Consider the following 12,265-nt stretch of genomic DNA (forward strand, 5'->3'; position numbering starts at 1 on the left):
CATTTTTAAAAACGTTAAAACAATTACCGCAACGCCGATCCTCAGAAATGACTATCCAAGCCCGACACAAGGCTTCCTTCTCATCCGATGACCACGAAGTGGTTTTCCGTTTCGTCCTCGGAGTCGAAGCCGGTCCCGGCCCGTCCGTTGCAAGTTGTTTTTTCCGGTAGACGCGTCTTCTTGCTCCCGTAGCATCACCGTGTGATTCTTGTGTCTCTGGAACAACAAAGTTAGGAGACGGTTGTATGTTGGATGGTTGAAAGCCGGATGTTTCTTGCGGCCCCGAATAAAACATCGATTGGTCTGGTGACGACCATAAATCGTCGTAACTATAATCTGAATCTAGGTTTGGGTACCAATTTCCAGACATTTTTGGGTATTATATAGGAGTTTGGGATATTATATAAGGGTTTGTAAGGTGAAATTGTGTTTTGATATGGTTGAAATGGGAGTAATTTGGGGTATTATATAGAGGTTTTAAGGGTTTTTTTTAAAAAAAATCGGAGCTCCAACGGCTCTTTTGGGCGGGCCCAACGGCTCTTTCTCTCTTTTCTCCCGCGACCACACTCACGCCTGCCTGGATTTCCGCGCTCGCGCCCCGGTGGTGTGGGGTTAGCGCCCCCAGGCGCGAGCGGAGGGGCTCTCGCGCCCGGGTTTGCGCCCCACACCCCTCAGCCTAATAATAACCAGTCTACTGGTTGTTGTTGTGTTTCCGTTGAGACTGATTGATCCATCATCATGTGTATTGTATTGTATTGATTTAACTCATAAATTATTATGATACAAAATGATACAAAGAAGAGAGTTGGAGGAGGTTACCAATTGATATACAAACACACCAACAAACTGCAGGTGAATCCTTCAGAAGGCTGGTCGCTATGGGGCGGGTTGGGTTGGTTTTTGGGGCGCGGTGGGCCCGGAACACCGCGTGGGGCGCGGTCCAATCATGGGCGTGAATGATTTGATGTTTCAAATGGCCGGTGCGGTTTGAAAAATTTGGTGGGCCCCCCACGTTCATAAACGACTAGTTTATAAAAAAACTAATTATTTAATTTATAAATACTAACTCATTTTATCATTTTATATTCAAACAAATACTAAATTACTATCAAATTTCACTACAAAAATCTCTCAGTTCTCTACCATGAATCCTTTCCCAAATTTCACAGGCTCGAGCTCAAACCCGAACCCAAACCAAAACACGAGCTCGAGCTCAAACCCTAACCAAAACCCGAACACCAACCCAAACCCATGGGATCCGTCTCAAAGGTGGTAGGCTAGTTTACTCGCAAACAATGACCCTACCAACCCTTTCTTTGCCAACTAGTATGTACCCGCAATGCCTCCAAACGTGCAATCGTTTCCCAATGATATGTTTTATCAAATGTCAGTGCCGTTTATGCCTCCGCCACCCCAAACCCAAACACCCGAAACCAAGTTCTCGAAACCCAAATTCCTGAAACGAGGACTCGGACACCGAAAATTAGTTGTATTTTTTTTTCTATTTGTATTTTTTTTATGTTTTTTAGTTTAATTAATTTTGATTTTATTATTTAGTTTAATTTAGTTTGTATTTTATTATTAAGTTATATTAAGTTTGTTGGTTTATTAAATTTATAAAAAAAGGAAAATAAAAAAATTTAAGGGGCTTCGAAGCCCCCTCACCATAGAGGGGCATCTTTGGGATGGGAGTGCTCACGTGACGCTGACGTGGCACAGGGGAGGGGTTTCGAAGCCTAGGTATTTTTTAATTCCCAAAGGTGGTAGCCTGGTAGGGATTGCTTTTGCGATTGTTTTCGGGAATTGTGTTACGTAAGGTGTTTGAGAAAGTTAAACTTACGACTAATATTAGTGGGGTGCTCATGCGATGCGACAGCGACGGCAATTTGCAACACCATAGTCATTTATGTTGGTTAATAAGTCAACTTGTGGATATTGCATAATAGTACTGTAGTTCATTTTGTTATTCGTATAATAGTTTACAAAACTTTGTTATAAAATTGTTTTTACTGTTATTACTATTTCAAATTTCAAGTTAGTAACATTAATATAATATATTTTCTCCCATCAATATAGTATATCCTAACATCAATTCAATAAACTATTATGACAGTGCAATAAACTAAAATAAGAATAATAAATTTTAGTCATACTTCTCCCATATTCTAATTACCTCATCTTGATCTCTCAACCACCATTCATCATCGGCGAACATGTTATCTAAAGATTCACAAGGAAGTTAATGTCCAGGTTTCGTTGATACATTTAGTGGAGGCTGAGTTTCTTTTGTGTTAGCTTCTTGCATTGCTACATCTCCAATAGCAGGTTTCAATAATGGAAAGAATAATATTTAGTCTCTTATATATGTTTTTATCAAAGTAATAATGTTATATGTAGTTAGTATACATACCTAACAAAGCTTCAAATTTTTATGCGTTTCGTCCATTACAATTTCCTAATTTATGTAATACAAAAATAATTAACTTAGTATGGTGGAATAACATTAAGAAAAAAATGGTAAAATCAAACACTTTGACAATTTATTCATGATTATAATGATGTTTTTACTCCAAACTTACATCAAATTAATTGTATGAGTTTCATATATCCATGTCACACCCCGACTTAGGGCCTAGAATTGTGGCCAATAGTTGGTACATATTTTGTAAATATATCAGAGTTTATGGGTTGATTTTAGTGGAAGACTTTAGATTGATTTTAGCGGAAGACTTTAGGTTGATTAGAATATTAATTTACATTGAAAATTTACTTGGGAATTAAATACCCAAGTATTCGCTTACAAAATATGTGTTTATATTACAAGGATTTAAATATCAAAAAGTTGAGCCATCTTGTTACGCGCTTCTAATTCCACGATGATCCCAATCCTTGCTACTTCTTATAAGTACTTAATTACCTGCATTGGGTTGGAAAAATACATCAGCTATATGCTGGTGAACACGTATGTCTCCAAAAATAATTAAATAACAGTTACAATACAAATATAATTTTCTGTACAAGCTCAGCAGAAATATTTCTATTCCGGGATTTGTACCACTACCCTACACACACAAAAGTGTTCCCTGAGCCACGTAGCCCCTAATGGAGAACTAGTTATGACATTAGCCCGCGTCCACGTAGCCTTTGACTGTTTAGGCTGAATAGTTATGTTTGGATCCAGACACATGTGTAATCGGTCTGAGTTGCTTTTATTTTCTAATTTGTTTTATAACGTTTTAGAGATCACGTAATCTCATGTAAACGTTGACTGACTCTTTAAGACAAACACCTCGTTCATCTTATAGAGTATAAATATGTTTTGACTGTTTATAAAGGTTAACGTATTTACCTGTACCGTCGGTGTGCGTTTGAAACCTTGACTGTGAATGAAAATGATATTAACCTATACATAAATAGGTTTTGTATAAATATGGTGTTTCTTGATTAAGTTATTGCCTTTAAGCTTAACCTTGAAATAGTTTACAACTTTGTTTGTGAATGAAAACACTTTGTTTTATGTGACGTTTGATATAGCATGCTTTGGCTTAATATGTTCTAACACGTTGGTGAGTTTCTCCAGGTAAGTAAACGGGTCCCGCGGTTTATTGGGATTTATACAAATTACTTTTCCTTAGGCAAGAAACTCACTACTAGCGATATCCCCCTTACAGTTTACTACATGTCCGTCAAAATATATCTTTTGTTAACATTACTTCATTAAGAAGCAACGTTTAAGAAAACTCGTTGAATGTTTATAATATGTTTTCAAGATTAAAAGTCATAGCCTCGTTTAATGTCTAAGCTATAATTTGAATATCTTAAACATAACCCCTACTTTGCACAGACACTTGGAATTAAGAAAAGAGTGACGACTTGATGGCAGGATCTTGATCTAACTTGCTTATGTGATTGATAACTCGTTTATAACTTCGTTACTTGCACAAACTTCGAGAAAACGGCATGTCGACTCGTCACAACAATCGGGCACGCTTTCCTAGGCTTATGTGTGTGAGAATGAAGGTGTTTTGGGATGATTTGGGTTCAATCTCGTAACTCCCTATTTATAGGCAATTTATGTGCCCCGTCGCGATACATGATGGAGTTCATTGCCGGCCATCGCGTATCACGACGCCGCAATTTTTAACAGAATGCCACGTGGCTTGTCACATCGTGTCACGTGGTTGGACACGTGTATCTGGTTGCTTAATGAGGTCATAGCGATACGCGATGATCCTATAGGTTAGGTCATCGCGTATAGCGAAGCCGCCCAAACTTTGAACTATGTGCAAGTCCATCGCTATACGCGATGAGCCTATCATTACCCCGTCGCGTATCGCGATGTGTCAGAAGTTTCAAAATTTTCATTCTAAGTCCCCAGACTTTATAAGTTGGCATAAAAGGCTAAATTCTAATAGGGTAGTTTAGGTGGTGTTACAATCCACTATGTAGAAATAAAAATATATACAACTTACACGACCTGAAAATACAATAATGTTGATCAGAGATCCAAAAGCAATACTGTAGATAATTAGAAGCAAAGAAACTGGCTTTGCAAATTGCAAAGAATATAAAATTGTCACAATTTTAGTGTGGTCGTGCGAGTATAATCGAATTAGCTAGCTATTAAATCAAAACACAACTTGTTTCATGTTGTATAACACAAGAAGCAGAGGCATGGTGACTTCTCTGGAGTACGTACTTGAGCAAGCAGTTTTTAATTTAGATCAATTTAGTAATGTAATACATATTTACAGCCTTAATTGATTATGTGTGGTGACAAGTATAAGTTTTAAAACAAACATAAATGAAACATATTTTTTAGAAAATGTGTGGATAAGGTAATTACACTCACACTTCATATCATACCACCAATCAACCCATGATCTCATAACCTCCTAGAATTTTGCTTGGAAATAGGAGATAAACCATTTGTTTATATTAATTTTGATTTTGGTGAGTTTTTAAAGAAATAAATAGTTATTTTCTGTTTGGCATAGATGATTCACATGAACTATAACTAAAAACACTGGATTTATGAAACTCAACATTCATTAAAATAAAGATAAAGATAACATACATAAGTGAACATAAAAAAACATGGCAAAACATAATTTAAATCTAAACAAAACTAAACTTAGATGATCTAAGAGTTAACAATAGTAACTCGAATATGCTTCTGGACAGAGACACGGGTTTTTTTTTTATTTTCATCTTTGGATTTAAATTCGAGTCAGTTTTATCAGCTAGGTCATATTGTCGTCAGAGTCATCAACATTAATAACTTTACTCCGACACCATTCTGAAAGGTATTTGAGTCTTTTGGCATTTTTTTCAAACCATCGAACCTATGTGGACAACATTTTTTTCAAATTAGCAAATGAGTAAAATAAAAAATAAAGAAAACTTTAGCTTGGCTCAAGCCTACGTCATCGGGCTCATCATCCCAACTGGCAAGAAAATGAAAAACTTCTTCTTGATCATCGATTGTTCCATGTGGAAAGATGCTTTCTATAAACTTGACATCTCTATAAACAAATAGTTTGTGATACGCTGTGTCATAGATTTTGTATCCTTTGGTTCCCCTAGGATATCCAAGGAAAATACCCTGTCTCCCCCTCACTTCAAATGTATCCCCTTTTGTTTCTGTATTCCGATAATAAGCCAGGCATCCAAAAATCCTCATATAATCATAGTAAGGCTTTTGGTTGTATAGTATTTTAAAAGGGGTTTTACTATCAATCACCTCCGAGGGCAAGCGATTGATTATGTAAGTCGTAGTTAAAATGCATTCTCCCCAAAACTTAGTTGGCAAGTTAGCTTTAAATCTTAAAGCTCGTGCGGTCTAGAGAAGATGCCTATGCTTGCGCTCCACCACCCCGTTTTGTTGAGGGGTGTGTGGACAAGTTGTTTCTAACATGGTACCTTCACTAGCATAAAAATTCTACATTTGATTCGAGACAAATTCCACTCCATTGTCACATCTAATTCTTTTAATGTTCTTGCCAAACTGATTCTTCACCATTTTGTAAAACTCGATCAAAAAAATGCTTGCCTCATTTTAATGTTTGAATAGAACAACCCAAACATCCCTACTGTAGTCATCAACAGTTGTCAAAAAATAACTTGCACGAGAAAGAGACAACGTTTGATATTGACACCAAATATCACAATGAATCAATTAAAACAATCACGAGTCTTTATTAAACTAATAGGGAAAGGTAGCCTTTTGTGTTTTGCATGCAAGAATCGCAAAAAATCATCCTTATTTTTCAAAGAATCTTTCAAAAAACTTACATAACGAAACTTAGAATCATAGGCATGGCCGAGGCGTCTGTGCCAATTATTGACCCTCGTATTCATAAGCCATCTCTTATTCTTCACCCTCATATGATATAGGCCATCCTTGCATTCACTTGCTCCAATCAATGTCTTTGAATGCAAGCCTTGCATAACAAAAAAAATCGGGAAAGAACGTCACTGCACATTGAAGTTCTTTTGATAGCCTACTAACAGATAACAAATTGCAATTAAAATCTGGTACATGGAGGACTCTTTCAATCCTCATTTCATTTGACAAGACATAGTCTCCTTTTCCATTAACCGTTACACTCTCTCCATTCGGTATGGTTACGAGGAGTTCATGAGTAATTTTGGTTTTGTTGCCAAGTATCGACAACTCGTGATGATGTGGTCCGTTGCTCCTGATCAACAATCCAACTCTCATTAAAACAATTGCTACCTTGTGCCATATTCGCTCTCGGCCCATCCTTAAATCTATGTGTTCTGTCAAACAAATTCAAAAATTGATTGTATTGTTCACCATTTAGCCCCGGTATGGGACTGAAATTTGTGTGGGTAGTCTGTTTCTTCTTTGTGTTAGTCGAACCTTGTTGTTCATCTTTAGAGACTAAACGATATGCAGTTTCTAAACATGGTGTAGCGTTCATTGCTAGGATTTTATTTTTAGCCGTTGCGAATTCAGCGTCCAAGCCAAGCAAAAACTCATAAAGTTGTTCCTTCTCTTTAATCTTGACAAGCCTCTTGCCTATATCGCAGACGCACTTTGGAGTAGGAAGGACATGTCCCACTTCATCCCACATAATCCGAATCTTTTTATAATATGCGGAAACGGATGACACGTCTTGTTGTGTGAAGGTGTGATTGGGTTCAGTCTTGTCGCATCTGGTATGTTTGCGGCCATGGCCAACAGAGAAGATTACGACAAAAGGATATTAAGGGTTGAGTAGTTTATGCTCTGATGCCATAAAAATTTGCAGATCCAAAAGAAAGGTCGTAAATTGTTTTTCATTAGTCAATTGTTTTGCTGGATAAGCATCCCATCTTGCCCCCGCCTACCTTGCCTGGGGCCTTACTCTCGAAGCCCCCTTTGGTTGTGGACATCGAAAGTGTTCTGGGGTGTATTAAATCTTTCCCCAAAGGGACATATTTTGGGAGAAATTGTGGCATCTGCAAAAAATTTTCACTAATATAATCTTGATTAGCAATAAAATTTCGTCATTATGGGAAAATTCTTCTTTATTAGTGATCTAGACGTTTCAAAGTCAACAACAAGTGCAAAAATCTCTACATAACGAGCCTGACATGGAATAACCTCGGGTAACGAGTCAAAAAGTAAATAAATCCTTAAAGGGGCTAAATGATCTCGAAAAATTAAAATACATATTAAAGTAGTCGAGACAATGTATAAACTTAATTTTAGAAGGCTCGAATCGCAAAAATTGCAAAATAAGTAACCAAGTGTCGGTGAACGGCCCGGTAAGGACCCATCGTCAACTATTTCCAAAAATTAGTTTCTTAGGCTTGTATTATCAGGAATTCAATATCGGATCAAACCTGATAAAAATTAATCGAAACAGAGTTCGATTGATTAGCTAAAGTTCGTTATACGTTAAATCGGAAACTTAAGATTGTTGTTTAAACACCTACTCACCAACCCAAACCCATGTGCCACCACCCATTGATTTAACCCATTGTTTTACTTAAACCATGTCTCCAACCCATGGTTTTACTTGAAAAATCATGTGCTCATCTTCCTATATATACATGCCCACACACACCATCACATACTCACATTCAAAAGACACACACACACACACCCACATATTAATTAAGATCAAGAAACATGAAGGTTTAGATCAAGAGATAGAAGATTAAGCTATTAGGAAGCTAGGAGGCACATCACTCTCACTCATCAATATCTTCATCTTTCAAACCCTCAAAGAACAAGTAAGTTTTAAAGATATGATTGATTGATTTTAGATATGGATGCATAAGGTTTGTTGTTCTTGAGGTTGTTTGAAGCTTGAAAGATGAAAATATAGATAATGTGTGTGTATATATGGACCGTAGGTATGTATGTATGTGTAAGAAGGAAGATTAAGCTCATTTACACATGCATACATACATCATAAAGATCCTACATTGATTGTTAAGTTTGATATAGGTGTTGTTAATATCTTGAATATTTGAGATGAATTTGAAAGAACTTTATGTTAGGGTTTGTTGAATGAAATGTAAATTGATTATTGATTATTAGCTTGGTAGTAATAACTTAGATTAATGGAAAATTGTTGTTAGAGATGAACAAAACAAGGACATGTTCATAATTGTAAATCTGGGGATTTTTGGTTTTGGATTAATTAAGAGGTTTTGAATGGATTGTTAAATCAAAAAGTGTTATGGTATAACTTAATTGAAAGTAAGATATGTTGTATGCTAGAATTAATAGTTGAAACTTGAAAATTAACCAAGATTGGTAAAGTTACTAAATAAGGAAACTTTAATTTAAGAAAAGTTTAAATTTGAATTTTGATGTGAATTCTTGGGATGACTACAGTCAGTATGTGATTAATAGTAACTTTAAACTAAGATAGGATGTATTATTAGAAACATGAGTTAGTTAACACATTGGTTGAAATGGACAACAACTTACTAGATATAGAAACTTTGTTGAATAGTGAATTGAAAGAATAAAATGGAAATAGAACACTTAGGATGCATGAAACCCTATCAAACTAATTGAATTAATTAAAATAAGAATTATACTTAATTAGAGTGGAAGAATTGAATCAATTAGAATTATCAAATATTAAAAGTTACTATAATAGGAAACTTTGTTAGACAACACTTAGAAAATTCATAAAATCCATGATCTTGTGATTTGAATGATTGATTAGAGATCAATAAAGATGGGAATGATGTAAAAGTGATAGATTAAAAACAATAGAATCATCTAAAAGTTCATACTTGAATTTTGTTGAAAAAGGACGTACTTGAATCATGAAACTAGATTCTTCTAAAATAGAATAAGAACCCTTTATTGAAAAGTTAAATTTTGGCTTATTATGAACTTAAAAGTAAGTTAAAAATCTGGATTCATAGGTTATATAATGATATTTGTTAATATAAGAATAACAAACTTGATTAGTAACATTATTAACTAACCTAGAATATGAACTAGGAACTTAAAAATCGATTAAATGTGTCTTGTGAAACTATATAATCAAAACTGGAATTTATGGTGTATTATGTATTATTATATGTGTGATTAGTTTATAAGATTATTAGTATAGACTTGTTCAACTTATTTGACTTGTCGGTAACGTTAACGATCGAAAAATCGGCTTTTTAAACGAAACCGACACAACTCTTAGGGGCCTTTTTAAAACAGCCCCTAAAGTTATAAAATACTAATATATAACATAAGTTGATACATGGGAAAATGACAAGATGATAAAGCTTAGTCCTAAACGGTTCGTGTCGCGAAAACCGACACGAAAACGTTAAAAAGTTGCTATTTTAAGAAAATATTAACGAAAATAAAAATAATATATTTTTACAAAGTAACTCATATAACTTGACTAATATATATTTGTAACAAGTATTTCTCATAATTTAAAAGTTACGAAAAACCAAACGGTTCATTTTTAAACATAAAACCGACAAAACCGATAAAACCGACAAAATCCGTGAAAAATAATAAATTAATATTTTCTTAAAACTTTTCAGCAACTGAAACTTTAATATTTTATTGTATTTAAATATTTTATTTTCTTATTAAATCATTTAGTTATTAAAACAATAGTTAACGAAAACCAAACTAGATGTATTCGTTAACTTAATAGGAACTTACTTGCTTATGTGCTTCTGTGGACACTAGATTAAGATTAATAAACTAAAAGGATTTTATAAAAACTAAAACCAAGTTTTTATTAACAAAACGTGTACTAATATAGAACACGCAAATTCTGGAACGAAAAGCTTCAAACCGTGAGTTTCTCTATCGAACCCCCTTCGTTTTTAACTGGAATTGTTTTAAATCGATATTTAATTGTGTTTTGGGGGAAAAGCATATTCTTCATTTCATATGGAACCCATTGATTTTGTAAGGGCATTTTATTTTACAAACCGTGTCAAGCCCGGGATGAGTCTAGTTGGCTAAATAACGGTTAACCCTAGAAAGGGCACAAAAATATGGGTAGAACTATCGGGGTAACGCCCTCCACTTCCAATCGCACTGGGTTAAAAGTGGGTATATTTTGAGTATGGTATGTATCGAGTTATCAACTATGATATTCATACGTAATGTTGTATTCTTTGCTCGTCTACAACAACACAATTTGTTTAAGAAATAAAATGCCTATGGTTTTGGTGATGTCATGACAGTAGATCATTACACACGGATTGGTGTTATAATGGTGGTAGGCCAATAAGCACGGGATATTTTTTTGGATATAATTCGGGGTGTAGTGACGATTACACACGAATTGATATCAGATATAATGACAGAAGATCATTATATGGATGTTGTTTTCGATTCATATATATATGGACTATTTTTATTATATACGGAAACTCACCAACACATTGTGTTGACCGTTATTTTAATACGCTTTTCAGGTAACTAAATGAAGTATGGAAGCTTCGCGAAGAGCGCGGGAAAATAGTGACGTGTGTTTGAATGAAAAATGTTGACTTTATGTTGAACTTGTAGTTTGAATAATAATCGTGTAATATGACATGTGTAATGACTCTGATGGTTAAATAAAGTTAAATTTTCATTATAAATGTATACTTAATTGTGATTGGCTGAAACGGCGTCTGTCACCACTCGAATGACTTGGTTAAAGTCTTCCGCTGTTTAAATTAAGGTTTTCGGGGTGTGACAGAAAATGGGTTGCGGGCCAGCATATCATCGATTCCCTATGTGGGGAAGGATCAACGACAGCTGTGGGGTTAATTAAGGCTATTACGGACGTGGTTAATTTGTGGTTGGGGGAGATGCCCTGGTGCTTTGGTAGAGTTTGTGGCCTATGCCCATTTAACCCCATTGCTTAAGCCTGATAATGGGGTTAGGCCCATTGATGTAGGTGCGATATGGAGAAGGCTTGTATCTAAGTTGGCTATGAGGAGTGTTGGGAAATAAATGGCAAAATACCTTGGCGACTTTCAATTCGGGGTGGGGATCCCGAGCGGGGCGGAGGCGGTGCTTCATAGCACAAATAGGTTTCTAAATATGTTCCATTCTGATGGGTCGCTAGCCTTACTTACAGTCGATTTTTCTAATGCCTTCAATTTGGTGGATAGGACAACCCTCCTGCAGGAGATTCGTGCTAGATGCCCATCGATCTCCTTATGGGTTAATTTTCTATATGGGCAACCGGCTAAGTTATATGTGGGAAACGATTGTATTTCATCAACTACTGGTGTTCAACAAGAGGATCCTTTGGGACCCCTCTTTTTTGAGTTAGCTTTGCACCCCCTTATTCATCGAGTACGAGATTGTTGCAAGATGCTTTTCCATGCATAGTACTTAGATGATGGCACGATTATAGGGGATACCAATGAAATGGCTAAAGCGTTAGATATTATTAATTACGAGGGGCCATGTTTGGGGCTCGTGCTCAATATTAAAAAACATAAGTTTTTTGGCCGTCTTGCAATGGGGTAAAAACAAAAATAGGTTTATTTCCTAGCGGGATTAGGAGGCCGAAGCTGGGTGTGGAAATCCTTGGGGGTGCGGTTAGCCGGGACGCCAGTTTTATTAGTAGCTTGGCCCTTAATAGAGCTTCAAACGCGGTGGACCTAATGAGATGTCTTACTCGTCTGCGTGACCCTCAATGTGAGCTCCTCTTGCTTCGCTCCTGTATGGGGTTTCTAAATAATTATTCGGTCTCCGAACATGCCAGCCTGTGTTTGTTAAGGATGTCGTCTCTATTTTTAACAATGGGCTCCGGAGGTGATC

Source organism: Bidens hawaiensis, unplaced genomic scaffold, assembly GCF_021521415.1.
Source record: "Bidens hawaiensis isolate Kalapana, Puna unplaced genomic scaffold, B.hawaiensis_p1.1 tig00027599_1, whole genome shotgun sequence".
NCBI classification, from domain to species: Eukaryota; Viridiplantae; Streptophyta; class Magnoliopsida; order Asterales; family Asteraceae; genus Bidens; species Bidens hawaiensis.